This window comes from Leptonychotes weddellii, chromosome 6 (genome assembly GCF_054177405.1).
Source record: "Leptonychotes weddellii isolate Sample4059 chromosome 6, ASM5417740v2, whole genome shotgun sequence".
Taxonomy (NCBI): Eukaryota; Metazoa; Chordata; class Mammalia; order Carnivora; family Phocidae; genus Leptonychotes; species Leptonychotes weddellii.
The window spans coordinates 80,720,522-80,733,708 of NC_138374.1; the positions used below are offsets into that span (position 1 = coordinate 80,720,522).

At 46.4% G+C, this 13,187-nt stretch overlaps 1 protein-coding gene and 1 pseudogene across 3 annotated transcripts in view; both read left to right on the plus strand.

Annotated features, from left to right (window-relative positions):
- SMYD3 (SET and MYND domain containing 3) overlaps nucleotides 1-13,187 on the plus strand; it is a 647,362-nt gene that overhangs the window by 464,339 nt on the left and 169,836 nt on the right. The gene's annotated exons all lie outside the window — the stretch shown is intronic.
- LOC145722426 (U4 spliceosomal RNA) lies at nucleotides 1,452-1,565 on the plus strand (annotated as a pseudogene).

Genomic DNA, 13,187 nt, shown 5'->3' on the forward strand with positions numbered 1-13,187 from the left:
GGTGACTAGAAATGAGGTCAGAGAGATAGGAAGGATGCAAACATTGAAAGCTCTGAGTGCCTTGCAGAAGATGTAGAAACTATTTCAGTGGTAATGGGAGCCACTGAGCAATTTCTTGCATAGAGGATTAGCAGGTGTGATTCAAAGATCCCAGTCTGTGCAATGTGGAGATTAGGTAGAGGGAGCTAGAAGTCAGGACGCCTGAATGGTGTGGCCATCTCACCTGTCCAGATGAGATGATGTTGACTGAAGTTGGGGCAGAGGTCACAGAGATGGGAACAAAGGGACAGATTTGAGATATACTTAGTAGGTGGATTGGACAGACTTGGGATATGATTGAGCATGAGACATGAAGACATGCTTGTCTTTAAGGACTGCTTTGCATGACTGAGTAATTGGGAGGGCATTAAGATAAAGGAGGGAGAACAGGAATTTGGTAGAAGGTAATGGGTTCACTTTTAGGCATTGATGTCTTTGAGGTGCCTTTTGGACAAATAGAAGGAATTGTCTAACTGATGACTGTTATATGAATTTGAAGTTTAAGAGAGAGGTCTAGACTTGAGAGTCATCAGGATGTCGATGTGAGTTAGAGATACAGGTATAGATGAGCATTCTCAGGCAAAATATGTACAGTGGGGGCACCTGGGTGGCACAGTGGGTTAAGCATCTGACGGGATTTCGGATCAGATCATGGTCTTGGGTTCCCGGGATCAAGCCCTGCATTGGGCTCCACTCTCAGCAGGGAGTCTGCTTGTCCCTCTCCCTCTGCTTCTTCCCCTGCTTGCACGCGCACGCGCCCTCTCTCTCTAAAATAAATAAATAAATCTTTTAAAAAAAGTATACAGTGAAAAGAAGAGGGCCAAGGACAGGGCCTGAAGGACTATCAACCTTAAGGGGATGGTGAAAGCGGACACTTCTAAAAAGGAGACCAAAAAGGGACGGGGGTGTGGGGGCGGTGAGGTGATAGGAGACCCAGGATGGAGAGATGTTACAAGACCCAGAGGAGGAGGGAATGCCACTTGGACAGGTGAGCAATGCCAGATAGAGCAGAAAGACTGTGTAAGGTAGATAATTGAGTATCCATTGACTTGCAAACTCCAGTTGATGCAGGACCTGACAGGTGTGTGTTTGGTGGGCTTGACAGAGAGCAGATGTCAGGTTGCAGAGCAGGAAGGAGTAAGTCGGAAGGAAGAAGGTGGTGTATGGAGAACATTCCTTTAAGCATTTGAATACATAAAGAAGAGAGAGATATATACTATGCCCATTCCCGATGAGGTCAAAGGAGATTTTTGCTTGTGTTTTAAGATGAGAGAAATTTGAACACGTTTATATGCTTAGGACAGGAAGCAGCCTGGAGGGAGAGGCTCAGGAATCTGGGATGAAAGGGCAAAATCAGTGTAGCAGTTCTTAGGATCGTGTTTCTCAATGCTTGGTCTGGAACCAACAGTATCAGCTTTGCGCAGTGGCAGTATCGTAGCCAATGAGGTTTATCCGAGGCGTGATTATTGCTAATTGGAACCAACAGTATCAACGTCACCTGGAAATTTGTTAGAAAAGTAAATTATCAATACCCACATCAGATCTCCTGAGTCAGAAACTCTGGGTTTGGGCCAGGGTGGGTTTAAGAAGCCCTCCAGGTGATTCTGATGCACACTCCCAGTTTGAGAAGTCCTGTCCTCGAGGGAGAGGAGGGGTGGGATCCAGAGCCCAGGTGGTACACACACCTTGCCCGGGAAGGGAGGGTGCTTCTGCAAGGGCACAGGTACAAATAGACTCATGGTGTGTTTTTGTGAAGCTGGGGGAGTTTGCTCCCGATTGCATAATTTTTCTTGTAGAAACAGGAAGCAGCTTTGTCTACTGAAAGATCCTGGGGTAAGAGTAGGGTTGATTAAGTCCATTCAAATGCATACACATTTAGGTTTTGGTAATAGTGCCTCCCGGTTGAACTAGAATGTGAGTAGTTTTAAGCTGAAATATACCTTATTCTTTCTCTCATCCTGTTCCTTATTTCTTTTGGCCCTTCTCACCAGCAGCAAAATATCTTACTTACTGGTTCCTGATCCCTTCGAACCAAAACTATCCCATCATACTATGTATTTGGAGACTCAGTCTTTAGATGTTTGGGACTTTGTGTTTGTTTGTGGTTTCAATGGTGCTTTTATATCATTTCCTTAAATCATTGGAAACTTCGGAGAGATGCTGAAATCACATCATCAAGAAGCAGAACAAAGAAGAGAATTGAAGTAGGGATCCATCATACCAATCGGAGAGACTTACGGATGATGTTCGATTTTATTAACACTCCCACACAGGTTTGAAACAAACAAGGGAAGATCAGCACAGCTCGTTTAAGAAGAAAAGTCAAACCGGGGCGCCTGGGTGGCTCAGTTGGTTGAGCGACTGCCTTCGGCTCAGGTCGTGATCCTGGAGTCCCGGGATCGAGTCCCGCATCGGGCTCCCCCTGCTCGGCGGGGAGTCTGCTTCTCCCTCTGACCCTCCTCCCTCTCCTGCTCTCTGTCTCTCATTCTCTCTGTCTCAAATAAATAAATAAATACAATCTTTAAAAAAAAAAAGAAGAAAAGTCAAACCGTGTAAAAATCTGCTGTGGGCATCTGGTCAGGACTCCCAAGAGCCCATAGAGCCTGGACTTTTGATCTCCTCAGATGGGTTTCTTAGCTGGTCATGAAAAGTGGTTGTCATTTCATTGTAGAATTTCAGTCTTGTGAAGGAGTTTGACAGAGAAGCAGCATTTTGGCCTGTGTGGTTCTCCTAGAAAAGCAATGAGTCTCTGTAATTAGCCATTAACTTTCTTTCCCTATTTTGTTTCCTTTTGATGAAAGTGCATTTATATTAATTCTAATAGAGGCACACCATCCCCCAAGGGCGGATGTTAGAACTGGAAATAATATCCTGAAGGTTGTGGCAAAATAAGGTCAGGTGAGGAAGAGGGGACACTCGGTGTCTGTTAGACCTTCAGTATCACGTGTTCTCAGCAGGTAGCAGGGGAGCAAGGTCAAGGTGAGACATCAGCTACCTCCATGCAGAGCCCCAGGGCCTTCAAGAGTCTTTTAGGAAGTGCTGGACCATATCTCTTATGGTGTGACTGCAAGAGAAATAGGGAGGGCGCTTGGGTGGCTCAGTCGGTTCAGCATCTGCCTTCGGCTGAGGTCATGATCTCAAGGTCCTGGGATCGAGTCCTGCATCAGGCTCCCTGCTCCACGGAAAGTCTGCTTCTCCCTCTCCCTTTGCCCCTCCCCCCGCTCATGCTTGCTCTCTCTCTTTCTCTCTCAAATAAGTAAATAAATGAATGAATGAAATAGGGAAATCCTCTTCTAACTGGAATATAACACTCTTCAAAGCAGGTCTAATGAATCAATCCTTGTGTGATTTTTTTGCTCATCCTATGGAATAAATAGACTCTCTGAATGTTATAAGAACAGTTTATATGGACCATGCCATGACATTTTTCTGTAGTACCCAGATTTTTTATTGCAGGGGATATGAATGAAATATGAATTAAGTGGGTTTAAGAGGGAATTAATTAAAGAAAACTTGTTATATCAGGATTTCTTTGATAGAGTATTTAACTTACAAATAATCCTTTTACTGTTATATCAGGTCACCCTTCAGACTGACATTTTGATTTTTTTCATATTTCATCAGAAACCGAGGCAATAAATGCCACCTTTATTTAAATCTAAATGTGATCTTATCATCACTGTAATTAAAACCTCCACTGCCTTTAAAGATGGGAACTCAGTATTACCCAAAAAAACTTTACGGGAGAATATGCCTTGGTTATGTAGGAGAGTCATAGCTCCACGAACCTCCTGACAAGAAGGTGCCCCAGTGCTCAGGGTCCCGGGGACCCTGGATGTAACCACAGCCAGCCCAGAGAGAAGACCAGGAGAGGCTCCTGTCCGAGCGTGCCTTGAAGACATGTGGATGGAAGCAATAGTTCTTTAGAGTGAGTGGAAAAAATAGAGAAAAATAATAGCGAATTCTTTCTTTATGCGACACGTTCTGTGTGATCATTTTCCAAGTTAAAGGACCCTTTCTTACTTTAAACCTAACCATAAACAATTTTATTGGAGCCAGAACTTGCACATGCTTTTAATATTAACACTAAAGGATCTTTCTCAGGAAATGTCTGGCTTTTCCGTTTCTTTCTTTGCTTTTGTTATGGCAGGATAGATGGGGCTTTTTCTTTCCAATCTGAAAATCTTTTTTTTCCCTCAGTACCTTGAGCATTTGTGTTTATAACTGTTTGGCTTCTGACAGCTGTTTTGGGTTCCTCTGTGTGAAGGAATCCTTACATTTGAACTGCTTTGCAAGTGTTTATTCCCTTCAAACATTCCTAATGTAAATGCATATATATATATATACACATATATATATAGAAAAGGGATTTTGAAAGGTGCTTCTTAGTTAGGTTTAATCTGTCCTGACAACTCAGCATTATTGAATTCTTGTAGTGATTATGCCCCGCTTGTTTGTCTAAGTTGGTGCTCACGGAGGGCTCCTAGGTAGGTAGTTAACCGAGGGGCATCCAGTGGCAGCTCCCAGATCCTTATGGTCAGGCCTTTCAGCAGGGACAGAGCTCTGGACACTGGCCCGGCCCAGTGGGCATCCTCTCACACTACCCGTCGTAGAATCTCAACATTTATTCGGCTCCATCTTCATACCTAAAAGCAGGTATTTGAGGCATCAGAGATAGAGATCTGAGCCAGACAGACAAGGTCTCTGTTCCCTGAGAGCTTGATGTTTAGCAGAATCACAGTGGGAAGATTCAGATGAGGGCTTGGGAAACTTTTTTGTAAAAGACAAGATAGTAAATATTTTAGGCTTTTGGGGCTTTCTGAGTTTTTGTTATAACTATTCTACTCTGTGCTTGAGCACAAAAGCAGCCACAGACGGTACTTTAGTTAATGGGCAGGGCTGAGTAGCAATAAAACTTTATTTACAAAACAGGTGGCCGACGTATCACGGCTTTGTCCAGATAATGCCGGCAATCCAGTGGACAGCTTCTGTATCCCACATCTGGACTGGGATTTTGTTTCCCATGCTCTCAGGCATCTCACCAGGCAGCATCGGGCAGCCGTAGAGACAAAGTGCATTTCTCAGCATTTGCTGGTTATTGCAAAATTATTGACGGCTACATTTGTCATGTGCTTGGTATTATTTTCTCTGCCTTGGGTTTAGTAGGTTTTCTCAGACTCCTCAGTGAGGGTGTATCACCCTGATTTGCTCTACCTGTCATGTGTGTAGGAGAAGCAGAAAGGAAACAGACAAACCCAGGTCCAAACCCTGACCTTGGAATGGAGCATTCCTGCTCCCATTCCCGCTCGAGGGAACGGTGGTGCCGCAGACCTACCTCCAGCTGTGCGTAACCTTTCAGCTGGGTCCTATGGGTGATTCAGGATTTGGGTCTGACCCTCGGGAAGTTCACAGGCACAGGAGTCAAATAGATGAAGAAAGTTCTGCCTTCCTTCCCCGGTTGTGTCTGACTCCCTGTCCCACTGAAGCAAGGAAGCTGAGAATGACCAAGACCCCAGCCCCGTGCTAGATGAGTTCACAATAAAGCCAGTCGATAATAACGCACAGTGAAATGCAATCAAGTGATACCGCCTGTAAGAGACCGCGCGGCCTGGACCGTGGCCCCTCCCTCTGTGTAATTCACACGGCTTCCCAGCATGCCACGCGCCCGTCTGCGAGGCAGGTTACCGGCTCAGGTTAGGTTACCTGCCTCAGGCAGGTTACCGCCCTGCTTCCGGGCGAGGAGAAGACGCAGGAATCCGCACCCACAGCTAACCGGGAGCAGGGCTAGCGTCTGAGCCCAGGCAGTCTGACTCTAGGACTGTGCTTCCACCCGCCAGGCTCTAGAAGATAATTCTGCTCTTTATAAGTATGTATGCAAAGGTGTAACTTCCGGGAGATTGCTTTTTTTTTTTCTTTTTACAAAAAAACAAAAACAAAAACGTTTTGTTAACAGCATTTTTATTTTTTGACAAAAGTGCTCACTATGCCTGGGATATTCGAAGCTGGATCCAGCCCACAGATGTGTTTGGCCAACACAGGTTTTTTTTAGAAATCTGAATTTGGACACTATTCCTTTCCACGGGCTGCCAGAACGAAGTACCACAAACGGGGTGTCCGCAGAGTTGGCCCCTGTCAGGGTTTGGAGAACGTCTGCTCCGTTGCTGTCTCTCGGGACTGGCGACAGCTGGCTCTCCTCGCTGTCTCTTGGCTCCTAGATGCGTCACTCCGATCTCTGCCTGCACCTTCCTGCGGAGTCCTGTGTCTCTCCTCCTGCGTCCTTCTTACGAGGATCATCGGTCACACTGGAGTAGGGGCACCGGCTCCAGCAGGACCTCGTTTAACTGATCCCATCTACAGTGACCCTGTCGCCCAGTCATATACTGAGATACTCGGGGTTGGGGCTTCAACATATCTTTTTTCAACAGACACCTTTATTTTTATTTTTTAAAAGATTTTATTTATTTGACAGAGACACAGCGAGAGAGGGAACACAAGCAGGGGGAGTGGGAGAGGGAGAAGCAGGCTTCCCGCAGAGCAGGGAGCCCGATGTGGGGCTCGATCCCAGGACCCTGGGATCATGACCTGAGCTGAAGGCAGAAAGCTTAATGACTGAGCCACCCAGGCGCCCCAAACAGACACCTTTAGATAGGGTAGAGTTCCCTGTTCACCCCCACCTCTCCCATTACTTTACTCTGGAAGAGAGTCACAAGTCTCTGTGGCTGCTGGCCTCCTTGGGCATTTGAGTCGACTGTCCTGCCTTCCAGATGTTTCTGTTTGGTAGTGTGGTGGTGGTGGTGAGAGAGAAGGTTTGAACGACAGATTTCCAGTCATCTGATTTGCTTCACTATGAAGCTGAGCTTATTCTCTTCGCTAAAGGGTTCCTGCCCCATATTAGAAGGCACATCCCACTGGGAAAGGTGGATATTTGAGGGTAGGCTATACTGCCCTGTATTTTTAGTCCCTTTCCCGCGTGTTTCCGGGGAAAAGACTATTCAGCCCTGGGCACCGTGTGGGTTAGCAGGAGTTGGGAGAAACGCTGGGAGGGAGTGGATACTGGGAACCCGGCAGAGGTGGGGCAGGGAGCAGCTCATGCTGACCAGCATGCTTGCCGCCTGCGCTATTGCATTTAGGACAGACTCTAAGAAAGCTCCGGGAATAGTTCTCCTTCTCCCGCTCTCCCACTTAATTTCTCCCAATGAAGATGATTCCTACTCACTCATGGGGTAGAAAGCCCACTCTGTAAAAGGGCTCTTTAAACCCAGAATATCTATAGGACCAAATTAACTTTGTAAGGGACGAAAATGACAAAGGGCAACCGTTGGTACTTATTGTTTTACAGGAACACTTAGTTGACTTTTAGTCTATTGCCATTCTGGTTAATTTCTACTAACCTTTAAATGCTCAGCAAACTTTCCGAGCACCCGCCATTATGTTGGATACCATGAGAGACATGAAGATGGATGAAAAGTGATTCTTGCCCTAGAGGGGCTTATACATTAGGGGTGAAAGTATGCATACGAATATAAATGATAGAACAAGGGATGGGCAAAGGAACGCATAAAGATGCCACATTTTTCAGATGTTCAGACTTAGAAGAGTTTACTTGATCATTCATGGAGCCAGCGTTGATTGGCTCCTCCAGTGGGCCAGGCCCACTGCATTATAATAGGCATAAATGGTAGCATAATGAGGGACGTGGACTCTGGGCACGACTTCCTGGCTTGGACTTGGCTCTGCTTCTCACTGGCTGCATGACCCAAAGCACGTGTTTAACTTCTTTCTCTTGGATTTCTTCATCTGTAAAATGAAGATATTAGTCCCTACCACCTGGGGTTTGGGCGAGGATGAAAAGAGCATATATGGACAGGCTGAGGGTGAGAGCGAGCACACACTGTAAAGGCAGTATGACTTCCGGGGCCCCTGGTTGGTTGAGTTGGTTAAGCATCTGACTCTTGATTTTGGCTGAGGTCATGATCTCAAGGTTGTGAGATCGAGCCCCGTGTCTGGGCTTCACACTGGGCGTGGAGCCTGCTTAAGATTCTCTCTCTCCCTCTCCCTCTGCCCCTCTCCACCCCTGCTTATGCACACATGTGCTCTCTCTCTCAAAAAAATAAGTAAGTAAATAAAAGTAGTATGACCCCTGCTTTCCTGGAGTTTACCTTTCAGAGATATTAATGACAAGTCAAAAAGAAATAAAGAACTAGTACAATTTGGGGTAGGTGGAGAGCAAACGAAAGACAGTATTATCATGCAATGGAGAGAGTATTAAAGAAAACTACTTTGAATTTTGTGACCAGGGATGGACTCCCTACAAAGGTGGTGTGTTTAAGCTGCCTGAGGGAGCAAGCGTGGAGAAGAGGAGGGAGAGCAGGAATTGCGCAGTGGGTAGCAGGCAGGGCCGGATCAAGCAGAGCCTCGGAGGCCATTTGGAGAAGTTTGCATTTTATTCCAAAGCAGTGGAAGGCCATTGAAAGGTTTGAAACACGAGCGTGACTGTGAACATCTAATTCATGTTTTAAAAACATGATTTTGATACTATGTGCAGAATAGATCTGAGGGGTCAGGAGTGTAGGCTGAGTACGAGGTGGTTAAAGTAGCACAGGAGACTAATTCGCTTTCACTAGGAGGTTGGCAAGGGAGATGAAAAGAAGTGAGCAGATTCGGGACACTGTCTGGAGGCAGAATGGTCTGGACTCTGATGAACTGGATCCGATGGGTGAGAAACAGAGAGAAAGAGGAAGGTTTTTGCCCTCTCTCAGGCTTCTGATCTGAGCCTTTGGGTTGATGAGATGGGAAGGAGGGAGGGAAGGATAGGTTTGGGGGCAGCACGGAGTCATGTTAAATTGAAGAATGTCACTGACAGAGACTTCTGCTCACCGAAACGCAGTTTTAGAGAAAATGAGTGTCATGGCTGGGACACTCCCAGCGGGAGACACGGCTCTGAGAGATGTGGGCGGGGCGGGGGGGGACTGGGGGCGTGTGCCTGGCCAAGTGGCCCCCTTAGCAGAAGCCAGCCCTGACAGAGAGGGTGGCTGTTAGCCCTCTCCCTTTTCCCCTTCCAGATGTCCACAATAAGTTACTTATTTTCACCTGACTTTATTTGGATAAAAGTCTCGTGGAAGCGGAAGGGAGAAGCTAATGTCTGCACCTCCATCATTTAGCAGACACGTGGGAGGGACCTAGCTGGTGTTTAATAAATATTTGTAGGTTGGCTGAAGACCATGTGCACGACACAGATGCCCCGGGTTCCGTGGCCTCCTGAAATCCCTTCCAGGGCTGTGTCTGCAAACTTCTGACCTCAGAAACTATAACCTCAGAAACAGGATTAGAATCCCAGCAGAAGCAGCAAAGAGGATGGCAGTTGTATCAAAGACCGTTTGAAGGTGGTTTCTGTACCGTTGCAAGTTTGGGCTTCGTCCTCCCCCGGAGGCACCCTCACTTCATGACTCTGCCCTTCTGTAGCCAAGGGCAGCAGTGGGGTGTGTGGCCGTGGGGCCCCTCGGCCTGTGTGGGCAGCGGGGTGGGGACAGTTACAGTGGCAGGTGGGGTCCTCATTTGTGTATAGAATGCCCGGCAGTGGGCTAGGTGCTAATACATACTGTGCTGGTTAAGGTAAGGTCGGGCTCCTCTAACAAAGGGACTCGGCAATAGGCGACAGCTGGAAAGAGACCGATGTTTATTTCTTCCTCACCAATGGCACGTTGTGAATGGTCCAAGTTCATGAGTGGCTCTGCTCCATGCTGTTCCTTAGTGCCCAGGTTCCTGGGATGGTGTTTCTCTACCATCCCTGAGGGGCTTGTCATCATAGGCTCTCTCCAACGAGAAGGAGCAAAGAAAACCCAGGAGGGGCGAGCCCACTCACGTTCCACTGGAGAGAACTTAGTCATGTGGCCAAGCCTGATCCTGGGGCTGGGGTGGGGGGGGACCTGGAAAAGTAGTTCCTTCCTGAGCCCCGGGAGCAGGGAAGACCAAGTGTCGGTGAACAACTAGCACTTTCCAGCACATCCCATGGTGCAGGCATTTTTCTGTACGTTTTGCAGATGAGGACATTGAACTTGGAGAGGTTCGTTTACTTGATTTGCCCAAGATCACCAGGTTTTAGGGGGGAAGGCACAGAGTCTAACTCGGCTGTGTCTGATTCCGAAAACTTGTGCTCTCTTCACCACATCGCCAGGGAACGCTTTGTCATCGTCATAGAACAGTGAGCTTACAGAGGAACTGAGTGCATATTAACTCACTTGTGGCTTTAGAAGCACATCTCCAGCCACCGGACTTACCCAGCCAGCTGGCGTGTTTCATGACCGAGCAGCAGAGTCAAAATGTAGTGTAATCCTGGGGCGCCTGGGCGGCTCAGTTGGTTAAGCGACTGCCTTCGGCTCGGGTCATGATTTCAGGGTCCTGGGATCGAGCCCCACATGGGGCTCCCTGCTCGGCGGGAAGCCTGCTTCTCTCTTTCCCACTCCCCCTGCTTGTGTTCCCTCTGTCGCTGTCTCTCTCTCTGTCAAATAAATAAAATCTTTAAAAAAAAAAAAATGTAGTGTAATCCTAATGAATCATAATCTGATCTCCTTGACCTCAGCTTTCAGGAGATAGAGGTGAGGACAAGAAGACAATCTGGTTATGAGAGTCTTATTAAAACATTCTAGGGATGGCCTGGGGTCAGAGGAGATTCAGATCAGTGCCTGCTGCTCACTTGGGACAGTTACAGCGAGGGGTGGTGGGTCAGAGGCACTGCAAGCCTGGCGGTCATCTCAGAGGAGGTGGGTCGATGATAGCGCAGCTGCGCCTGGAAGGACAGCAGAGCGTTCACGGCAGACTTACCCTCAGCTGGGCTTTGGGGTCTGCATCCCTTTGGTCACTTGCCAGCCATGTCACTTTGGACAAGTTTCTCATCTTCCCAAGCCTGAGATCTCTCATCTGTGAAGTAGGGTTCATAAAGCATTGCTTTAAGTGTTAGTGGCCTACCACGAAGCAGCATCGGATTTTCCCTCAGGACGAATAATGCGGTTTAATCAGACCAGAGTGTGTGTTCTGTTAATAACCTGTGTAAACTAAAATTGTGCAATAGCTAGTTTGGGTGCAACTAGGTATTCAAATGAAACATTGACATTTTTATATGTTGTCTTAATATTTTTTTTTTTTTGAAGATTTTATTTGTTTGACAGAGAGAGACACAGCGAGAGAGGGAACACAAGCGGGGGGAGCGGGAGAGGGAGAAGCAGGCTTCCCGCGGAGCAGGGAGCCCGATGCAGGGCTCGATCCCAGGACTCTGGGATCATGACCTGGGCCAAAGGCAGACGCTTAACAACTGAGCCACCCAGGCGCCCCTATATGTTGTTTTAATAGTCCTTATGATAAATGTCAACAAAGTGTACTTTTTAGAGACACTTGGGTTTTACACACACTTTGAGAGGTAATAAAATCTCCCATTGATGCTAATAGCATTCAAACGGAGTAAAGACTTAGCGGTGTGACAAAAAGTAAGTTACCTTGCTCTTTTCCTAATGTAATCTGAATTTTAAAACAACACAAAGGAATGCTGTTGGTATTTATTCAGGGATCTGTGCATGCAGTTGATAGGTACCATTTATCTCTGACAGAGGAATCCATACTCTTGGCCTTTTCCCCCCGTCAGTTAGTTGGGATTTCCTCAAAACCCCTTGCCCTTTGCAGGGTTGGCGTGCTCTTAAGTAAATGAACAGAGTATATACTTTGGGGTTTGCGCTGACTGATTTATAACAGGATGGCAAATCCAGCACAGAAAACAGGGTCAGGCAAATACCGTGGCTCAGGGACTCAGCTGATTCCAACAGCTTTTTGCTCAGTGTGTCCTTCCCCTGCAGCAGAGGAAGGTGGGGGCTGAGGCCTGGACCCCATGTGTACTGTAAGCTCTGGCAGAACATTATCCTCGCTGTTACTGGGGGAAGAAGTGGTTGCAGTTGTTACATTGTTAGCGACGGTCCTGTTACTCCTGGTTATCTGTTGTTACGTGCCATCCCCTGAACAGTCATTAATTAATTATTGTGACTAATTCATGCAGTGACCTGATGCTAATTTCAATTCATCCCAGGCTCTCAGTTTCTTAATTTAAAGAGAAAAAAATCTAGCAGACTTATTTTTATTATATTTTGCCTCCTGTTCTGACTTAACAAAGAGAATTCACAAGTACTTTTTTTTTTGAGGAGAAAGATCAGTTTAAAGAGTATTACCAAGGTAACACGGTATTAACTGAGAAAGCCATGAGCATTACATACTTCAGAGGTGGTTTCTCAGAGCACAGAAGCAATCCCTGAAGTGTCCCAGTTTTATGATGCAGAGTGTTTTCAGCTTCTCTCGTGATCAGGGATGGGAGGAGGGAACATTTCCCCAGCAGTCTGTGCAGACATCTTCCACAGACCTGAGGATCATATTTGACAATGCAGGAAGGATGTGGGCAGCACAGAGTTATTAATTGGAATTTGGGAAATGTGTGTTTTGTGTCTACCATCTACACTTGTGACGTAGGCATTGTTATAGCTGTCTTAATATGTGGAAGACTCAGTTTTTGAAAGGTTGAATAACTTGAACAAGGTCATGAGATTAAAATATGCCAGAGCCAGGATGTAAACCCACAAATCTGACTTCAAAGTCCGTACCCTCTGCTTTGCCTCACAGTGGTTTCAAAAACACATATTTGTAACAAAATTTATTTGGCCTTGACCTTCTTTCACCCTTTGCTTTGGAGCGTGTCCTTTTTCATTGTAACGCAAATTCTAAATCACTTTGTTGAAATGAGAAGTTCTAACCATTCCTTCTTAAAAAAGGAGTTTGGGTATTTTTTTAAAAATATTTTATTTAAATGGCCAACAGACACATGAAAAAGTGCTCAATATCGCTCGGCATCAGGGAAATCCAAATCAAAACCTCAATGAAATACCACCTCACACCAGTCAGAATGGCTAAAATTAACAAGTCAGGAAACGACAGATGTTGGCGGGGATGCGGAGAAAGGGGAACCCTCCTACACTGTTGGTGGATGTGCAAGCTGGTGCAGCCACTCTGGAAAACAGTATGGAGGTTCCTCAAAAAGTTGAAAATAGAGCTACCATATGATCCAGCAATTGCACTACTGGGTATTTACCCCAAAGATACAAAAGTAGGGATCCGAA